The sequence below is a fragment of the Ruditapes philippinarum genome, unplaced genomic scaffold, assembly GCF_026571515.1.
Source record: "Ruditapes philippinarum isolate M1 unplaced genomic scaffold, ASM2657151v2 ctg663_1_1_1_1, whole genome shotgun sequence".
In the NCBI taxonomy this organism is placed as follows: domain Eukaryota; kingdom Metazoa; phylum Mollusca; class Bivalvia; order Venerida; family Veneridae; genus Ruditapes; species Ruditapes philippinarum.
This window is the reverse complement of record NW_026864384.1, coordinates 111,304-134,256: the sequence shown is the minus strand read 5'-3', so window position 1 is coordinate 134,256 and position 22,953 is coordinate 111,304. Positions and strand designations below refer to the sequence as shown.

Genomic DNA, 22,953 nt, shown 5'->3' with positions numbered 1-22,953 from the left:
TAAAATCCCACCAGTAGTTTGACCTCTGAAGGCCGGAAAATTTTTCTATTTTCCCCGCCTGGGGGCCAAATTTTTGCAGCGAAAACGGAAACCAAAGAAATTCCCCAAAGGGGCCAAACCCAGAGAGGTACTTAAAATAAAATTTCTGTAAAGGTTTGGGTTGGAAAACCCCTCAGTATTTTGACCTGTGAAATTTTGGAAATTGCAGAAATTTTTTTTTTAAACTCTGGCGCCATTTTTCTTCAGTGAGGGGGGAAACGTGCAAAAACTGGTGCACCAAAAGGGGTGGTACTGGGTGACTCCCCCGGTTTTTAAAGGTTTTTGGGGTTTTTCCAAAAAATCCCCAAAAAATTTTTTGTATTTTTACCTGTGAAGGCCGGGGAAAAAATTTTTTTAAATTTTTTAAACTTGGGGCTCATTTTGTGTAGGGGAACGGGAAAGGTGCGCCGTGAAGTGCAAACTAAAGATGGTACTGATCACTCCTGTAAAGTTTGGCTGAAATCTCACCAGTAGTTTGACCTGTGAAGGCCAAACAAGATTTTTCTATATTTAGCTCTGGCGGCCATTTTGTGCAGTGAAGCAGAACATGCCCGTGATGTACCCAACTAGGGATGGTACGGATCTGTAAAGTTTGGTTTAAATCCCACCAGTAGTTTGACCTGTGAAGGCCGTACAAGATTTTTCTCTTTTTAGCTCTTGCCACCATTTTTTGTAGCAAAGCAGATCAGCTGGTGATGTGCACAACTAGGGATGGTACTGATCACTCCTGTAAAGTTTTGTTGAAATCCCACCAGTAGTTCGACCTGTGAAGGCAGGACAAGATTTTCCTTTTTTAGCTCTGACGGTCATTTTGTGCAGGGAAGCAGAATGTGCCGGTGATGTGCACAACTAGGGATGGTACAGATCACTACTGTAAAGTTTGGTTGAAATCCCACCAGTAGTTTGACCTGTGTCCAAGGCCTGACAAGATTTTTCTATTTTTAGCTCTGGCAGCCATTTTGTGCGGCAAAGCAGAACGTTATGACAATGTGCACAACTAGGGATGGTACTGATCACTCCTGTAAAGTTTTGTTGAAATCCCACCATGAAGGGCGGACAAGCTTAATGTGGATGGACTGACGGAAGTCCTAACAGAAGAGTAATAATGTGGCTACTCTATTGTTCTCTCTATTGTTCTTTTTAGCCACACAAAAGAAAATAGCCACATAAAAGCATTACAGAATGAATGACTTCAAAGAGAATGAACAGTTACCTATTGTCCCTCTAGCCACATAATTACTGTCCTGTGAGTGGGGACGACTGGACTGATGGACAACCAGACAAACAGACAGACGGCAAAGGCAAAAACAATTTGTCTCCCAAAGTTTTGGGAGTCATGATGATGTATTCTTTTCTATAACTTAGAACAAGTGCCAGAAGAACGAGAAGAAAGCTAATTCCAAAATTATTCAAAATAAAAGTTAGGACTTACCTTAAAACTACTCAAAAACCATTACAAATTTTTATAAGATAAGAAATAAAGAGATAGTTTAAAAAGAACACAGTTAGTAATGAATGATTTATTCAGGATGTTACGGACAGAGTGTGACTGGGATCTGGTGGAATTTCCTAACATTTCTTACATAATAAAATCTAATGTGATATGTCTGTAAAATCCTTGTACAGGTGGTCATCACTTTATATACAGATGAAGATACTGTCTATATTTAGTGTCCAACTTTTTTTGTCATCCAATGAAAACGCTGTATTTCTTAAAAATTATGTGCGTTAATTTTCATAGAAGAACAAAAGTCGATACTATATTGAATTCTGTTCATAGTCAACTATCGCTCCCTTGGGCGGGTCACCGAGGGATGGATATTCCGATCCGAACCGCAAACATATGTCAGATATTTTTTCTTGCATATTCTACCATATTCCATTATATTTTAAATTCTTTATCTTTAATTTCAATGGAAATTTATATCATTTAAACCGTAACTACTTTCTTACAACAGCGTATGAATTACAACTTCATTCATAACGGTAAAATGACGTCATCCTAAGCGTGCCATTGTACAGCACGCGACTCATCTGGCACCCCCCATGCCAGATGAAATTTCCGGCATGGGTAAAACTCACGGAAACGCCAGTCTTATATGCAAGAAAAACCGTTCCATTATGTTGTGTTATTTGTTCCTTGAGTGCTTGAGTTAGAATCAACCAACTTTACAGGAATAATGATCAACATCATTGTGAAGCTATGCACCTGGGGTTTTGCATGTGGACTTTTTGTTTTAGTTTTTGTTATTGCCTTTGACTTAGTATAAATTTTGCAATTTTCAACTTGTTCATGCATAGCTAAAAAAATAATTTGACCTGTAGGTCTGAAAGTTTACAAGAATGTTGGTTTGCCTGTGGATTTATTCAGTATTTGTAAAGTTCTTGCCCTGCAACAAAAATATTTGACCTACAGTCATAAGGTTGGCAAAACAGTGGAGTGTGGGGGCACCTGTGTCCTATGGACACATTTCTAGTTATTTTTTTAAAGTTTGTCCGAACTACTACTACTTATGCAATTTCAATGAAACTTTACAGGATTGATTGGTAGGTCAAGTACTTGCACATATTACACAGGTTTTCCACTTGAATGATTTTTGGCCCAGTTATGGCCCTTGAATGGAAAGGGTGTTTACAAAGTTTGTCCGGACTACTCCTCTTATACCATTAATGCAATATCAATGAAACTTTACAAGATTGATTGGTAGGTCAAGTACTTGTGCATAATACATAAGTTTCTGGCTTGAATGATTTTCAGCTGAGTTATTGCCCTTGCATAAAAAATGTGTTTTGCCCTGTTAATGATTTTTGGGTCTCCCGCTACACAGAAACTGCAACACATGATTGGCTATCATGACGCAACACATGTCATCATTTGTTAATATGTATGCATAATTATAGTCACATTTTGGTATTTAATGTTTATGTATATTGCATTGTTCATTATGTTGGCATTGTTGGGGACAAATAATGTACAAATAGCTATTGTGTAAGACAAACAGAAGTGTAATATATACCAAAGATAAAAAAATTATAACACATTTGTAACATAAACACATGTTTAAGATAAACAAGAGTAGGAAAAAATGTAAGATAAACAAATTTGACAGATAAACAAATGTGTAAGATAAACAAATGTTTATAGATAAACAAATGCGTAAGATAAACAAATGTGTAAGACAAACACCTAGTATATGTTAGTGTTCATCCGTGCTGTTCTATAGAAATTAGAAACTTCGACGGGAGCGATAGTTGACTATGAACAGAATTCAATATAGTATCGACTTTTGTTCTTCTATGAAAATTAACGCACATAATTTTTACATGCGACACAAGTTGAAAATTGCAAATATTTATTAAGTCAAGGGCAATAACTCTAACAAAACAGAATAAATCCACAAGTAAAACCCCAGGTGCACAATTACACATGCTGAACAACATTCCTGTAAGGTTTCTTGAGTTATGTGCGACAAAAGTTGAAAATTGTAAATTTTACTAAGTCAATGGCAATAACTCTAAAAAATATACTAAATATATCCACATGAAAATGACCAGGTGCACAACTATACATGCTGATCAACATTCCTGTAAAGTTGGTCAATTTTTTTTTAGCTAAGTGCGACACAAAAGAGAACGGAGGGACAAGGGTAAATCTAAACCCCTCCCCCCCCCCGCCCAAAGTGAGGGCACAATTTGACAAAGATAATTAAAGGGTCATAACTCCAACAAAATTCATTGAACCATATAAAGCCGTTGATATGCACAACTATACTTTGTGTACAGGTACTGATCATTCCTGTAAACTTTGAATGAAATTGCACCAGTAGTTTTTGAGAAGTAGTCTGGACAATATTTTTTGTATCTGGCAACACGCAAAAAAAACCACCTCTTTTATTAAAGGGCCATAACTCAGCCAAAAATCATTCAACCAGAAAACCCGTGCAATATGCACAATGACTTTAGCTACAGATCAATCCTGTTAAGTTTCAATAAAATTGCATTAGTGGTAAAAGAGGGGTAGTCAGGACACTTTAAAAATAAAAATTATTAAAGGGCCATTACTCAGACAAAAATCATTGAACTGGAAAATGCTGACAATTTGCACAACTAGACGTGGTACTAATCATGCTTGTAAGTTTTGGATGAAATTGCATCAGTAGTTTATGAGGAGTAGTTAGGACAAGTTTTGTGATGGACGGACAGACAGACGACGGAGAAGTGATCCCTATATGTCACCAATACTCCATAGAGGTGACACAAAAATGTATAAAACATGACAATGACTGTTGAAAACTTACTGCAGCAATCACAGCTCACAAGAGATAAGTTATAATTGCTACACTGAGATTTGAACGTTTGATATTTATTTCGCTTTCCCCAAGTCACATAGAAATTAAATTTTCACAGCAACTTGTCAGTTATTAATGGACTTCAGGTTAGTTAAAGCACAGTATGAAAGTTTGTCATTAAATAAAATCAGAGAATTACTTAAATACTTTGCCCCAGATTTTTGCTTTATTTCTTGATATTAAAATGCTGCTATTTTGCCATGTTTTTTTTATAGCAAGAAAATATAAAATGATTATTTAAATAGGATATAAGGAAGGCTCCAAATCTCTAAATTAAATTCACAACTAGCCAAATGAGATCACACTTCAAATGAGATCACACTTCTTCAAAATTAAAAAAAAAGAGACACAAGTTTCTCTAATAGAAATTTAAATAGAATCAGAATTCTCATTTTCTGAAGAAAAAATCAGCAGCAATGAAAGTATCAAGTCCCTCATTAAAGAAAATGAGCCCAATTAGAAAAAAAAAGTTTTTGTCTCTTGTGCGCAGGAATATCATTACTGCATAAACATATCAAGACAGATATTACAGTCTTGCATTCAGGGGGAGATTCCTCTAGAGGACATCATATAGCTTCTAACTGATTAATAACAGAGTTGGGGGTTCCTTTTAATAATATAAAAAAAAATCCCTCAAGAAATCAATAGGCAATCAGATTGTGCTTTATTAACAAACTGGGGATTAAAAATGAAACATTCCATGAGTCAGAACTTTTAAAGATAGTGAAACAGCAGAATTCTATTGATATTTCATATTAGATATTAAAGAAAGCTAGCATTATATAGCATTTAATAGCCTTCATTGTGTAGTCAGGATACATTACACCCAAAAAATTTCATCATCTAAATGATTTATTCACATGCATTTGCATGGTAGAGTGAGGTTAGGGAATCATTTCTTTTATTCTAGTAAAATATCATCTATTCTGCAATATTTGATATTCAAGAAAAGCTATGCTTTCCTTAGAATTTATAGAAAGAATTTTATCTGATTCAAACAATTTAATTCAAAACATATTTTATAAACATTCTTTAGGTAATTTTGACTTTTTAAAAGAGTTAAAGAGTTAACCCTACACCTGCTGGAAACAAAAGTGATTTGAAGCCAAAATGCCACCAGTCTGTGCAGTCTTATCGCAGTCCAATCAGATCGCATATAAAATGCAGGTATCAGACTACAAAATGGCTACAACAAGTAAAAAAATACCATGAAACAGAAAAAAATCAATAGAATATTGATATAAGTTGGACTTGAATTAGGTAAGCTGTGAAATTCTAGTTTTTTTATTGATGTTAATGAATGATGCAGCGTAATGCCACCGGAATCGCCGAAACTAGGATTTCCCGTGTTCCACATTATTTGGCAAACAAGAATTTGTAACAGAGTTACCAACGTCCCCCGCCTCGGGGAAGTTTTATATGAAACATAAAATTGTGCTATTTCAAGAGATTGAGGTATGGATGTCAGGACTTTCATTCCAAAATTATAATCAATGCTATATCTGCAAAAGCAACAATGAATTTATTAAAGAAATACTAGTAAAATGAAACACGGAATGTAAAATTCTATCATATTAACCTTTGACCTCTTAGTGTGACCTTGACCTTGGAGGTAGGGGTGCAGGTGTTGTGCATGACATATCATCTAATTAATATTACTATTTGTGTCAAGTATCTTTAAAATTCCTTGAACTATGTAGAAGTTATAGATCGGACACAAAATATACCCTATAACAGACTATGTCAATCTTTGACCTCTAAGTGTGACCTTGGAGGTAGGGACCCATGTTTTGCGTCTGACATATCATCTTATTATTGTGATTATTTGTGCAAAGTATTTTTAAAATCCCAGGTCATGGACTGGACACAAAATATACCCTATTACAGATCATGTAAATGTTTGACCTCTACGTGTGACCTTGACCTTGGAGGTAGGGACACATGTGTTATGCATGACATATCATTTTATCATTGTGACTTTTTGTGCCAAGTATTTTCAAAATCCCTTGATCTATAAAGAAGTTATAGACGGGAGTCAAAATAAACCATATAACAGACTCTGTTAACCTTTGACCTCTAAGTGTGACCTTGACCTTGGAGGTAGGGGTGCAGGTGTTGTACCTGACATATTGTCTTATTATTGTGACTATTTGTGCCTAGTTATTTCAAAATCCTGAAGAAATACAAAATATACCCTAAAACAGAATTTGTTATATTTTGACCTCTAAGTGTGACCTTGAACTTGGGAGGTAGGGATGCAGATGTTGCGCATGACACATTGTCTTATTATAGTGACTATTTGTGGCAAGTATTTACAAAATCCTTTGATCTATAAAAAAGTTATGGACTGGACACAAAATATACCCTGTAATAGACTATGTTAATCTTTGACCTCCAAGTGTGACCTTGACCTTGAAGGTAGGTGACCGGTTGTTGCGCATGACACATCTTCTTATTACTGTGAACAATTGTGGCAAGTATTTACAAAATCCCTTCAAAGATAAGAAAGTTATGGACCGGACACAACATATACCATCAAATAGACAATGTTGACCTTGAATGAGCAAATGCGACCTTGACCCTGGAGGTAGGGGTCTGGTTGTTAGGCATGACACATCGACTTATTATAACAAACAGTTGTGCCAAATAATTTCAGATTCCTTTGATAATTGAAAAAGTTATGGACCGGACACAAAATATACCCTGTAATAGACTATGTTAACATTTGACATCCAAAGGTGACCTTGACCTTGGAGGTAGGTGACGGGTTGTTGCGCATGACACATCGTCTCATTATTGTGAACTATTGTGGCAAGTATTAACAAAATCCCTTCAAAGATAAGAAAGTTATGGACCGGACACAACATATACCATCAAATAGACAATGTTGACCTTGAATGAGCAAGTGCGACCTTGACCTTGGAGTTAGGGGTCTGGTTTTTGCGCATGACACATCGTCTTATTATAACAAACATTTGTGCCAAGTTATTTCAGATTCCTTTGATAAATGACAAAGTTATGGACCGGACACGAAAGTGTGACGGACGGACGGACGGACGGAGCCTATTACTATATCCCCCTTTTTTCTTTGAAAAGGCGGGGGACAATGAGCATATAGTAGGCTTTCCACCTTTCTATAACTATAATTTTGATAGTGGAAAAAAATTTCTTTTAAAATTTTATCCGTGGTTTAGTATTTGGCATCTTATAGTAGCCTTAGAGTGTGGATTTTTTTTTTCAGGGTTGTAGCAGGGGTCCAGGAGCAGGGTGAGTGGGGTGTCCAAACACTGATACTGCCACCTGTGATCCCAAGGCTCTATATACTGTTGAAAGTTGTGAACTTTTGTAACTTTGAATGTACTGTTGACAATTCAAAGCAGGGCAAATCCATTACACAAATTCAGCAGGTAAAGTTCAATTGGACAATTCAGTAATGAAATTATAATATTATAAAGGAGAATAGATTAAATAAATCATAAGTTTATCTACCTTTGGTCCCATTATACCTTATCATTTTACATGACATTTCAAGAACAGTTAAAATTTAAGATTATAATATAAGACAAAAATTACCTCCATCCAAAAAAGAAGAAATCTTCAAATAAAATGGAAATTTCCTATGCTGTACCACACTTTACCAGAAACTGCAGCAATGAAGAATTTATCTTAGTATCCTGCAACCTAAAAACAGATTTAAATAAAGCAACTGTATAAGCATAGAACTTCTGCAGATATGGTTTAATTGTCCAGACCATTAAATAATGATCATAAAATTTATCTGTCTCTGAAGAATACTTAAGGAAACATGCTGGATTTAAATGATACTTTCTGGATTAAATCCTGTCTGGAAATGTTAATCCTCATAGTTAATTTGGGAACTCCTTGTGAAGTGTTCATAACATAGACTGCATGATCAGAATACTTGTGCACATGAAAGTTTGTAAATTTATTTACCATCTACACCAATAATGTATTATCCTAGCCCAACTCCAGATAGGTTTATTTAAGTTAACTGAATTGGTCAAGAATGGCCTAGCAATTATTAAATACTAAGAAATTATTTTAACTGAAGATTTGTGTTATGATTCAAACTGCAAAAATTAATTTGAAAGACTTAATTCATTCAATACAGTCATCATAATATGTTAATCTAATTGTTAACAGCTTTTCCATTTAAAAATTCAACTTAAATCTAACATAACAGGACTATTAACAAATCAAAAGATCAAGGATTATTATCAGATCACAGAAAAAACCTTAACAACATCGCTTGATCAATACAAATCAAATAAAAAGTTCTACTAACATAATGAAAAATATACTAAAGATGTTTTATAGTAAATCTTTGCTTTTCTTTCTCCTGGACAAAAATAATTCAAACTACCTTGAGAATTGACTTGTTAAATATATCGTATAGCACTGAATTTTTCACAATAAGGCTTCTCTCTCCAAAATTATCAACACACTTGTGTTTTTGAGACTGGATGGTATAAATTCAACTGATTTATTCTATCTTCTCACTTTAATATATTTACAGACACAATCTGCTTCATGCATCAGGAGATAGAGTGAGGCTATTTGTCAAGAAACTGAATTATTTTTTTTTGTATAAGCACAAGTATAAAAAAAATCAGGAAAAGTCAGTTGGGGGAGTGTTTATTTTCATTAGAATTTATGTGATTTATGCTATGAATACAAAATGTTCTAAATCCTTATCAGGAAGATAAAATATCCAATTTTTATTTTATTCAATTTTTCATTCAATAGCTACTTTATAGCAAACATTGTGCATAAATACAACATCAATTTCTGTAACTGATGACAAAAACATTCTCAAATTGCTTTGACTGGTGGTAAAAAAACATATGTAAATAATCTCATACACAAAATTAGGATTGCTGACAGATTTTGAAAAATATCCATCCAACTGAAAATATTGTTTGAAAAACTGAAAATTAATTTTCTGAGCATGAAGTAATAAATAAAACATTATATTTCTTCTCTTTTTTTTTTTTCAAAGAAAATATTGTCAATTTTGTTTAAAAATATTAAACATAAAGCACAAAAAAGCATAGCTAAAAATCCTCTCTCAGATTTTTTTTTTTTTGATTACAGAAATCATGTAACATACAAACCTTATTTTGAGAATGAAAAAGATAATGAAATATATTTGTGAATATTATATCATTTACAAATTGAGACGAGGTACTGATTTAAATGAGGCATTACAACATAAACAATTCTAAATTTAATATTACTAGATACATATATCTTGCCAACATTCTTATGATTCATCATAAAGGTTGCTTTTGTTTTATCCTTTTTTATCTCTTTTGATTATTCTGCCCTTAAACTTAACCACATTCTTAATATTTTTTTTGCTGATTTTACATTGTATTTATTATAGTCATCAATTTGGCCCCATCTGAAAAACAGTACAAACAAAAAAATGTAAAAAAAAACTTTTGGAATCAACAAAAAATTCATACCAAAATACTATAATCCTTTTTAAAATCTCAAAGTCATCATTCACAAATAATATGGTATATTTATTTGTTACACAAGCCAACTATATAAATTCTTAATTCTTAATATGACCCTTACTCATTAAAATGTTTGGATTTTCTGCCATCAGACATTACAACAATTTATCACAACCATAATACTATTTTGTGACCTGAGGATTTCCCCTAGTTCAAAAGGGGGAGACTTTCTTATTGACTCTTCATGCTCACATAATTAGAGTAATGGAAAATGTGGTTTCTCAATGGATTTTCACAAAATTATTTGCATTTCATTGATGATAAAAATGCAAATTTAACAGCTTTCAATCCCATCTTTAACTTTTAAATCTCATAAAAATAAGGAAATTTGATACAATGCATTTCAATAACCAAAAATAATTTATGACCATCTGTGTTTTCTGCCTCAATTTTATTTTAAATATTTGGAGTAAGCCAGTTAATTTCTCTGTCAAATATTAAGAGGCCATTTAATTCTTTTCAAAAAAGCTGAATTATACTTACTTAGACAAATCCATACACAAAGAAGCAAATCTAGCTGTAAAATGGGTAATGACCCTTAAGTTTGTATTTCCCTTTGTCAGTCAAAAAAATATCTATACAAAATTATCTGAGCAAAAGTTTCCTCACTAACAAAATATCATCTTTCCTCCTTTCTGTCATAAGAAATTTGTTGAAAATTTCCATCAAGACAGAACCTATATCAAAGTGGCATATTATCAAAAATCCTCTGTTGTTTTATCAGACTTGTTTCAGAATCAGGAACATAACAACCACACCTTTGCACAAACTTATAAACTTCCCAACAAAAAAATGTTTATCCAGATGAATATAATAGCAGGGAGGAAGGAGAAAATTCACGTTAAACAGGTAGTTAATGAAACAAACATAACGTGTACAACTATCAAAGTCACTGTGTACGCTCCAATTAGTGACTGTACCAATAGAAGCGATTTAATGTAAGAGCAATACCATCATGTTATTGAACTAGGCACACACTGGTATCAGCTATATACAGATCATAGAAGAAAAAAAACAATAATAGTAGAAACACAATTGCTATGCTCTCATATAAATTTTTGAAGTTCTGTTTTCTCTGCAAATAACATTCAAGTTTGTTCAAAACTTAAATTCCCAAACTTCCATAAGAACTTTAACAAAACATTTTCTACTTTACAATAAGAGGGTCATGATGGCCCTGAAATCGCTCACATGACTTTAAAAACCCTCCATGACAAAGAACAAGTAATATTGTAAACTGTAAATGAAAGCAGATACAAAATCTAAATCTTAAACTGATATCACAAAGTTCATATTGGTGCACATGTAAAAACATTACTGGTTGCTATTGTTAATAAGAGAAAACAACAATTACATAGGAAGTCACTGGTTCCTATACAAAATAAATGATTTCCTTAATCAAAGCACAGAAGGCGCTGAATTTGTTTGGGTCTCAGAGTGTCAGAAAGCTGAAGGTTGTGAGATTATAAAACAATTTGTTTTTGTATAGTGCCACCAATGCTTTCCAGCGTTTTAATTGTAGTAGATTGGCTATAAGACTAATTGCAACACTGATATTCAATCCAATGTTTATTTGACTTAAACAATTTGAAAAAAAATGAGTTGCCTTAACTGGGATTTGAACTCCAGACCTCTCACTTCCTAAGCGAGCGCCACGGTGAATTTATGTGTTTACGGTCTGAAGAAAACCATATTATTCTAAATTAGGGTTTGTGTTACGACGCTAACTGTTGTTTAACACTTGTGTAAATAATCATAGCGCTTACTATAAGCATGTATATCTATAAAGAATAAAACAATATTAGAAATCTTCGACCATTCGGAAATTATTTTGCTTGAAATTAATGCGCCTGTCATGTGACCATATTTACGCAGTGATCTCCCCTGAATTTTTCGGCCTTAGTGTTACATATAAAGGAAGTAACCGCTTCAAAAAAGAGGACTACTTTCGGCATTTGCAATTAACAGCATTAGAGTCTGAAATTTTGCTATCATTATTTGTTTGGTCTGACGACCCAAACAAATAAAAATCAGTGCTGAAATTCCATGGTAGATTCACTAGTTGCTATGGAAAGTTAATGTTTGCCATGGAAGTCACTCAAGTTTCTATGAAAATTTACAGTTTGCTATGAAAAGTCAATGGCTGATATGAAGTCACTGGTTGCTATGTAACTATTCTTTAGCTCTCGTAGATTTAGAGAAGATTTTTTTTTAAAGTTTTTACAATATACATTTAAGGAAAATCTATGTACCCCCGGGGCAGGGCAAATTTGATCCGAGGGCTATAATTTTGAACAACTTTTGAAGAGGTCCACCAGACAATGTTTCATACCAAATAACTAAGTTAAAGCTCCTATAGTATACAAGGTATGATGGAAAAGTTCTCAGCCCGATATACTTCTAACCACTTCACTGACATTTACACACGATACGTCAATACAGATATCTTATTGAAGATTACGTAGTCAGCTCACACATCCCAAGTTGCGATGGCTGTTGCAACTGACTGCAGCTTTGAAATTCTTTCCCATCCCCAATGTTCTCCGGGCTTGGCCCCCTTTAACTTCTAGCTGTTTCCAAAACTGAAAACCAAGCTTCCTGGTAGATGTTTTGGAAGCAAAGAAGGTGTCATGGAGGCGGTCAATGAGTTCTTTGAGGACCAAAATAAGGAGTTCTATTTTGAAGGATTAAACAAGTTGGAGCACAGGTGGGCAAAATGCATTGATGTAGAGGGCAAATATGTTGAAAAGTAAGACCATTAGTTGGGTTCTCTGACTACCTGAAGTTCATCAAGCCAAGAACTTTTTGATCAATCCACTTATACTTATAAATGAAATATTGATGAAAGAAAATGCGTATTTTTCAATAATCATATTTTCACTGTAAAAATTTATTTTTCAATGCAGAAAAACATATTTTCACTGGTGTCTTTTAAATTCAGCCAATACACAAAATTTAAGGGGATGTCTTTCTAATTGTAATGTGGTAAAAAAAAGAGAAGATGTATATAATAAACAGAAAATTCAAGTTTTTTCAATAAATATAGGATTTATTTTCATCTTGAGTTATTAAACAAGAGGGCCATGATGGCCCTGGATCGCTCTCCTAACCCATCAACCACATCCAAGCAATGTCTTAGACAAGCATCCTGGCCAAGTTTGATGACAATTGAGTCAAAAATGTGACCTCTAGTGTGTTAAAAAGGTTTCCCATATTTGGGCAATGTGACCTAATTTTTGACCGGAGATGATCCATCTTCAAACTTGACCTAGAAATCATCAAAACAACCTTCCTGACAAATTTCCAGAATATCCGGATCAAAACTGCAGCCACTAGAGTGTTAACAAGCTTTTTCTATTTTTAGCTCCTGTGACCTAGGTTTTGACCGGAGATGACCCATCTTCGAACTTGACATAGAAATCATCAAAACAACCTTCCTGACAAATTTCCAGAATATTTGGATCAAAACTGCAGCCACTAGAGTGTTAACAAGCTTTTTCTATACTAGCTCCTGTGACCTAGTTTTTGACCAGAAATGACCCATCTTCGAACTTGACCTAGAAATCATCAAAACAACCTTCCTGACAAATTTCCAGAATATTTGGATCAAAACTGCAGCCACTAGAGTGTAAACAAGCTTTTTCTATTTTTAGCTCCTGTGACCTAGTTTTTGACCCGAGATGATCCATCTTCGAACTTGACCTAGAAATCATCAAAACAACCTTCTTGACAAATTACCAGAATATCCGGTATGCCTAAAATACGAAAGTGAGATTGTTGACGAAAGTGAGCGAAAGTGACTTTTAAAATTTGAATTGTACCGTTTTAATAGAATTTTACAGTGAATTTTCTGTTTGTAGACGTATATAATTAGCAACTTATAATATCTCTTTTAAAAAATAATCACTATGCTGATTTAATCGCCATTTATTTGCATAATTTCTATACACAAGTTCTGAGATCTTCCTTTCGCTCACTTTGAAAAATACGAAAGTGACTTGTAAAATATTAAATTGAAATTTATACTAAAATTGCAGTTTGTACTGTAGACGTATATTATCAGAAATATATAATATTTATTTTCATAATTAATCATTATGATGATTTAATCACCATTTATTTGACATAATTTCTATATACAAGTTCAGCAATCTTCCTTTCGCTCACATAGAAAATACGAAAGTGACTTCTCAAATATCAAATATAGTGTTCAATTGAAATATAGTGTTGAATATCAAATTATTAATTTCTGATATTATATGTTTACAAAATGCGATTTAAGTACATTTTCAATTCAAACTCTATATTTGATATTTTACAAGTCACTTTCGTATTTTTCAATGTAAGCAAAAGGAAGATCATAGAAATTATGCAAAAAAATGGGGTATAAAACTATAAATCATCATAATGATTTGGATAAGAAATGATTCCGGATAAGAAGGATTCGGATTAGCAAGGCTCCACTGCCTTATTTAGGCCGCCAACACTTGTTTTTGTTTTGAGAAATGTTGTTTAAAAAAGTGACCATTTTTTCGGCACTGCCCCCTATCCAAAAGATATATCAGGGGGTTGCCAGAAGAGGGATGTGCCCCCTTCTGCCTGAGGGGTTTGAAGGGGGGCGGCAGTCCCCCTCATCGCCAAAAAAATTTTGGACTTGTGAGAGGCTAAAAATGACCCAAGGTCGATCATAAGGTAACATGTAACCAATGCTGAAAAGCCTTTTTGGCTCTATCTCAATCCATTGAGAAGTTGCAGCACTTTGAAATCAATTTTGATGGAAAAAATCAACGCAAAATAGTGATTTTTGGCAATTTTGAGATGTCTCCTCCTTGCCATGGTAACAGGAAATTTAATACTGAGCAAGGGTCCAGTCAACTTTTGTGCCAAGTTTGATTAGTATTGAAGCAGTTTTTATAGTTTTATAGCAATTTGAACTTGTAACGGGAGACTTTTCAATGTAAACAGCAATTTTTCACAAAATGCTCATACAGTAATGGGTTAAAATGCTTTATTTATACAAGAGCGATCAGTGATCAAATGTGTCGCCTCATGATGGCCAATTTTATGTTGGGACAAGTTTTGTGACAGACGGACAGACAGACGGACAGTGCACAACTAGACTTGGTTCTGATCATTCCTGTAAAGTTTGGATATAATTGCACCAGTAGTTTATGAGGAGTAGTCCGGACAAGCTTTTGTGTATCTGGCAACACACAGAAAAAAACACCTTTTTATCAAAGGGCCATAACTCGGCCAAAAATCATTCAACCAGAAAACCCATGCAATATGCGCAAGAACTTGAGCTACAGATCAATCCTGTAAAGTTTCATTGAAATTGCATTAGTGGTATAAGAGAAGTAGTCCGGACAAACTTTAAAAATAAAAATTATTAAAGGGCCATAACTCTGACAAAAATCATTGAACCTGAAAATGCTGACATTATGCACAACTAGACTTGGTACTGATCATTCCTGTAAAGTTTGGATGAATTTGCACGAGTAGTTTATGAGGAGTAGTCCGGACAAGTTTTATGACGGACGGACAGACGGACGACGGAGAAGTGACCCCTATATGTCGCCACTACTCCGTAGAGGCGACACAAAAGTGGGACTTCAAATTTTGGAAATGCCCATTATCAATTTTGGAGATAACAAGATAGTAAGCCAACAGTATAGAGCCTCATTCAGGTTAGACTGCAGAGATGTGCAGGCTTTCCTGGCTCTATAAAGCCCTGTCACTTTTGTTTCTAACAGATTAAAGGTTCAAAGATCTACAAAGTTCTTTCATGGAAGTGTCAAAGAAGTGTAACTTCACTTTATACCAATAGATAGATTAAAAGAAACAATTCAGTAACAAAAACAGGATGATACTACAGTGAATGGCATATTGACTTAAGAAAGTTCATGACAAAAATGTCAAATCTTGTTAAAAACCTAAGGTAATGTTTTAATCAATTTAAAACTTTTTCCACTCTTTGTCTAAGTAAATAAATTGGGTAAACATATCACAACATAATAAATTGCTTTTAGATAACTTAATATTATCATTTACAGAATTGAAATTATAGGAATAATGGAAAGGGAACAGATAAACAAATACAATCAACAAACAATTATAAATAGAAGTTGTTTGGAAATCAGAAATTATTTATTTATCATTGAAATATTGTGTTTTTGTTTATTTAAGCCACACTGTAATAGGCTAATAGCGCATGTGTCTACATTGTTAATGAGCTCATTTTGTATTAAACTCATTGAATTACACCAGTGTTGCACCCTCTAACCACATGCCACATGATCATCATTTTCCAACTTTCTGCAAACACTTCATTGAGATAAGTTATTAAATATTCATAGAGATTCCATATTGCACTCGCATTACACAACTTCAGCTCTTACAATTATATCAAAACCTTACAAAAATCAAAGAGACTGTTCAAATATGAAATGCAATTACTGAAGCTGAATACCCACAGATGAATAAAATCCTGAAAGTAATCATTGTTTCATAGTCACATCGGAAGAGCAAACATTAACATTAAACACTTATTCACACAAATACATTTGTTAAATGTCATTATTAATATATTTAATAACAATAGCATTTTAAAAATTCATTATTCTGTCCTTAAATAGATTGTTGTTAGTATTCTATGTTGTGCTATCAGTGACACATTGTGAATAGAAAGGTAACAGGAGTAACACTGGGCAAACATCTGGTTAATGACATTAATGGACCTTTCCAGTTTTTTGTAGGGGAACACCTTTTCCATTCATTGCTAGGTCAACAAACAGTATCACAAACATAACCATGTGATTTTAACCCTGTATTAAACACATCAATAATTTCTGATTGTATAATATAGATGATCAGTATATCAGATATTGTGACAGATCTTTCATTACAAAATAAGTCTCTATCACTCACAGCTTCTAAATAATGTCAGTTATAATTTAAAACAAATGGAGGCAAAGTAATGCCATTTTATTGGCCTTCTATTGTAAGTGCAGAAGAATTAAGGATTTGAAAATACATGTATAAGAAATTCAGTATTCTTAATATAAATAAAGGACATTTTCAAGTCAAAAGTATTAAAAAATTTCAACAATTTTACAAAGACAGCAGCAAGACATGGTTAATGGAAGCAGCAGGACAGTATAATAAGACATGTTAATAGAAGCAGCAGTACAGTATAATAAGATATGGTTAATGGAAGTAGCAGGACAGTATACATTTGTAATAATAAGACATGGTTAATGGAAGCAGCAGGACAGTATAATAAGATATGGTTAATGGAAGCAGCAGGACAGTATAATAAGATATGGTTAATGGAAGCAGCAGGACAGTATAATAACACATGGGTAATGAAAGCAGCAGGACAGTATAATAACACATAGTTAATGGAAGCAACAGGATAATATAAGATATGGATAATGGAAGCAGCAGGACAGTATAATAAGACATGGTTAATGGAAGCAGCAGGACAGTACAATAAGACATAGCTAATGGAAGCAGCAGGACAGTACAATAAGACATGGTTAATGGAAGCAGCAGGAAAGTATAATAAGACATGTTTAATGGAAGCAGCATGACAGAATGATAAGACATGGTTAATGGAAGCAGCAGGACAGTATAATAAGACATGGTTAATGGAAGCAGCAGGACAGTGTAATAAGACATGGTTAATGGAAGCAGCAGGACAGTAATAAATAAGACATGGTTAATGGAAGCAGCAGAACACTATAATATGACATGGTTAATGGAAGCAGCAGGACACTATAATAAGACATGGTTAATTGAAGCAGCAAGACAGTACAATAAGACACAGTTAATGGAAGCAGCAGGACAGTGTAATAAGACACAGTTAATGGAAGCAGCAGAACACTATAATAAGACATGGTTAATGGAAACAGCAGGACACTCTAATAAAACATGGTTAATGGAAACAGCAGGATAGTATAAGACATTGTTAATGGAAGCAGCAGGACAGTATAATCAGACATGGTAAATGAAAGCAGCAAGACGGTATAATAAGACATTGTAAATTAAAGCAGCAAGGTTGTATAATAAGACATTGTAAATTGAAGCAGCAAGGTTGTATAATAAGACATGGTTAATGGAAGCAGCAAGACACTTTAATAAAACATCTTTAATGGAAGCAGCAAGGTAGTATAATAATACATGGTTAATGGAAGCAGTAAGGCGGTATAATAAGGAACGGTAAATGGAAGCAGCAAGACGGTATGATAAGTAGTGTAATAAGACATGGTTAATGAAAGCAGCAAGGTAGTATAATAAGACAAGGTTAATGGAAGCAGCAAGACAGTATGATAAGACATCGTAAATGGAAGCAGCAAAGTTGTATCATAAGGCATGGTAAATGAAAGCAGCAAGACAGTTTGATAAGTAATTGTTAATGGTAGCAGCAAGACATGGTTTATGGAAGCAATGTTAAGACATGGTTAATAATGGAAATAGCAAGAGTAGTCTAAGATATGGATAATGAAAGCATCAAGTATACTTAGGCATAATTATAGGAAACATTAAGTTTTCTAAAACATGGTTAATGTCTGTGGCATAATTAGTTTATTGATGTCTTAAAACCCTTCAAAATGTACATCTTAAAGCTTTTAGAAAGTCAAACTGATATACAATAAATTTAGAAATAGAAGTTTTCCAACTGAAATTCTCTATAAAACTGTCCAAAACTTATTTCAATGCCTTCCCTAAATGCCAACAATAAGTTTACAAATTTCCTTTTTTAACACAGCCATTCTCTGGAGTGGTAGGATATTATGTCTATAAATGACTCAATTACAGTAACTGACAAATAGCAAACTGTCAAGCCAAAAACATTTTATTATTGGAAGAGGGTTGTGAAGATATTCTAGCCACCCCTGAAATCAATTATCATAACTCTCCAGCGATTTTCCTAAGACAAGGAACTCTTCACTACCTATAATATTTCCAAAATTTGGATTTGCTGTACAGTCAGTCATAATTCTGCAAAATTAATACCATCTTACAATGACAGTATAATCAAAAGATTAATAATATTTCTCATTTTTTCTTTCTCTTTTTTTGATATATGACAAAAAATAAAACTGCCTTAACACTTACCAAAAGACTTGTCCATCTGGACAAAACTATTCATCATTTTTATGGAAAATTTCAAAATAAGTACTGTCCAAATTATTAGTGAACTGCCGGTGCCAACTATGATCAGACGGCACAGATATGTTGACTGTTCTTGGTCCACATGGGTAGAATCAGTTGCTGTCAGAAGGCTAAGCATTATTGTAACAATACAAGTTAAACATTTTTTCAATAGTAAAAGAACCTACAGAGACCCTAAGGTGACATTTTCCACACTTTTTTCCCTGAGACTTAATTCGTTTTTATGAAATATTAATTTGTTTTTACGAAACATTATTCCGAAATACGAAATATTAATTCGTAAAAACGAAATATTAATTTGATTCTACAAAATAATACGAAATATTAATTCCTAATTACAAAATAATATTTCATAAAAACAAATTAATATTTCATAATTACGAATTAATATTTCGTTTTTACAAAGTAAATCCTGTGATTAAGCGGAATCACAATATGCACATCTTTATATTTAGTGTTTTTATCATGCATTGTGCCAATACATAAATTTACAGGAAATATATTTTAAGTGAAAATCTGGAAGCCAGCCCCTTATAGTTTTACTTTGTATGATAAAAGAAAGTAATACTATAGTGATTAGTTTTTTAAAGAAACATTAAAGATTAATTGTCTTGGAAATTAGAACATTTTGTTTTTTTGCCAGCTATTGGGAATATGATTTTGAAAAAGAGGAAAAAGAGGATGTTTTGGATTAAAAATTACTTCTCATTCAAAAACCCCGTTCACTCAAATATAACAAGCAATTATCATAGTATTGCAAGCAATCCATAAGTCCCCTACCGGTTAGAACCCCATCAACATTCTGAAGGGCCATTGGCCATTCACTAATGTTTCAATTTTTCTCTATTTTAAGTAAACTTGTTGGAAAAGTTCTTTAAAAGTGATCACAGGAAACAGTTTTTATGAACAGACAGACAGACGGACTGAAGGCCACTATAAAGTTAATATTTGAAACATCCCTGTTACCAAAATATAACATTTTAAAAGCAAAATTCTTAAAGAGGAGATAACTCTTGAATTAAAGATGCAATTTCATAAAAATTTTCAACTCTTTTTTGACTAATCACAAATATTGTTATATTTGCCATGTTTTAAGCCTATTTGTTGCCAAGGCAACCGATATTTTTTCAAAATAGGAAGAACAGATAAGACATGCATAATCTCAAGACTGCTATCTACCCATATGTCAAGTTTCATAAAAATATTTCCAGTACTTCACTGGATTCAGTTTATGTGTAAAATTTGCCATATTTTCAGTCTATGTGTTGCCATAGCAACCAGAATTCTCAACATAGGAAGAAAAGAAAAAGACGTGCATAATCTTAAGACTGCCATCTACCCATATGTCAAGTTTCATAAAAATATTTCCAGTACTTTTTGCTTTATCACTGGATCCAGTTTATGTGTAAAATTTGCCATATTTTCAGCCTATTTGTTGCCATAGCAACCAGAATTTTCAACATAGGAAGAAAACAAAAAGACGTGCATAATCTCCATACTGCCATCTATCCATATACTAAGTTTCATAAAAATATTTTCAGTACTTTTCAAGTTATCGCGGGATCCAGTTTTGTGGACGGACGGACTGACAGACAGACGGACAGACGGACGGAGGGTAATCCTAAAGTCCCCTCCGGTAAACCGGTAGGGGACAAATAACTTGAGAGCCATTAAGCTTATAATCGTTATATTTGGTGGCAATGTTGATCCAGGCTTGTAAATGACACCTTTTGATTGTGACGTTAGACAGTTCTATGTCAAGCTCTAAATGACATACAATTCTTTTTTTTTTTTTCCATGTCAGGTTAATTACTTAAGTATATGATTTTGCTTGCTGTCCTCATTACTGAATGAATGTATCATGTAAAAACGAATTAATATTTTATAATAACGAATTAATATTTCGTAAAAAACGAATTATTATTTCGTAAAAACGAATTAATATTTCGTAAAAACGAATTAATATTTCGTAAAAATGAATTAAGTCCCGGGTAAAAGTGTGGAAAATGTCACTTTAGGGAAGAACCTGACCTTAATGCACTAAAAAAAAACTATATTTGGTGCAGGGTAGATTTTATGTGATTTGTACCTGAAAGAACAAAACACAGTATTAAATGGCATTCAACTTATTTTCACAAATTGGTTTGTCTGGGAGAAAGATATATGTAAATATTATTTTAATTGTTTACCTTATAAGTCATTTAGTTGTCCTTATATTTCATTTTTGAATTTAAATTAGTCTAGTATGGACAAATTGTTCTCAAAGATTCTATTTAAGAGCTGTCCCTTGTCCTAGACAGGAGTCAATTTGCAAATATCAATCAAGCTCCAGACAATAAAGTGTCTGTTCCGAAAAACTTACATGAGTTCTCATGATTGATAGAAGAAAGCTTATCAAATTATGCAAGTCTTCCATTTTCTATTAGAAATTCTGAGATCTAATCTTTACTATACATCTACTTGTCCTAAAAGTGCTATTTTTGTTCACCAACCTTGTAAAAACAGTACTGGCATGCGAGCAGTTCCGGTACAAAAATCGTAGTTACTTAAACATTATTTTTTATTACGCTCACTCACCAAAATTTGAATGTTACACATTACTATTCGGCTCGTCACACAAATCATGGAAATTCCATCATGTTCTAAACATAGAACAAGAAAAGCATTGATGCAAAGCATCAAAGGGCGTCCAAGCAAGAAATGCAGCAAGTGAAGTTGAACTAGTACACATATGATGACAAGATATTCTTATAAACTACCAGAAATGTATACCACTTATGAATGAGCGGAGGAAAGACATTGTTCATTATGAACTTTGATTGGCATGCTAGAGATTAGAATATTACTTGTTATTTCTTTATGATCGTGGTTATTAATAGCAACGGATATACATGTATGCAATCATTTATAATCCATATGTGTAACGCATGATCAACACATACCACACATTTGTCCCTTATTATGTACATGTTATCGCTATTAGCGAAGACCCCCTTAAGGTATCTGTTCACACTTTAAGTTAGTAAAAATATGACACTGGTTATATTACCATGTTGATCATGTTGAGCATAATTGTTTATTATACAATAATTGTAATATCTATTAATTTTAATTTAAAAAAAAAATACAAATTTTATGAATATTGTTTTCTTTTATTCTTTTTTGTGTTTATGTGCTATTTTAATACTGAGTTTTTACTACTCTTTTTTATTAAAATTGTAAAATAAATTTTAAGAATTCAATGGTCATATTGACCGACGATTATAAGTCAAAGCTTAACTGGAAAAAGTCAGAATGGTTTATCTTTCAATATATAATATTGTTTATTCTTAAACCATGTACATGTACATTGTATTTTTCTTTATCATTTTTTAAATTATCGATCAATTGAATAATTCATAAAATCTAATTTGTAACTTTGAATAATTCCTCGGCATCTTTACTAAACACGGATAACAAATTGAATAATTAAATAAAATGTTTCAAAGTTGATAATGTCATTTTAATACCATAAAAAATGTACCTTTTTCTCAATTATTGTACATATCACGGATTTATATTACATATAAATCCGTGTACATATTTATTGTTTTTATCTCATATAGATAAAATGAAACATGCTATTGTTGTTTTTTTCTAATTGTAACGATATCAAACATCTACTCCAAAACCGGGAGAGACCGGACAATATAACGTGTGGTACTATTCGCCGGTCACTAGTAAATCCTGGTCAAAATAGAACGGGAGAGACCGGCATTTACCGATAGGAGTGATAAAAAGATATATCTATAAATAGGTTTTTGGAATATTTAGGTCATCAACTGATCATTCTAGGATACATGTAC

General features: G+C 33.1%; 1 long non-coding RNA gene across 1 annotated transcript in view; it reads right to left on the bottom strand.

Annotated features, from left to right (window-relative positions):
• The window catches only part of LOC132725414 (uncharacterized), a 147,390-nt gene that overhangs the window by 33,049 nt on the left and 91,388 nt on the right, over window positions 1–22,953 (bottom strand). Inside the window, exon 3 of the long non-coding RNA XR_009625052.1 lies at window positions 7,962–8,069. This is a non-coding gene — a long non-coding RNA (uncharacterized LOC132725414). The remainder of the gene's footprint in view (window positions 1–7,961; window positions 8,070–22,953) is intronic.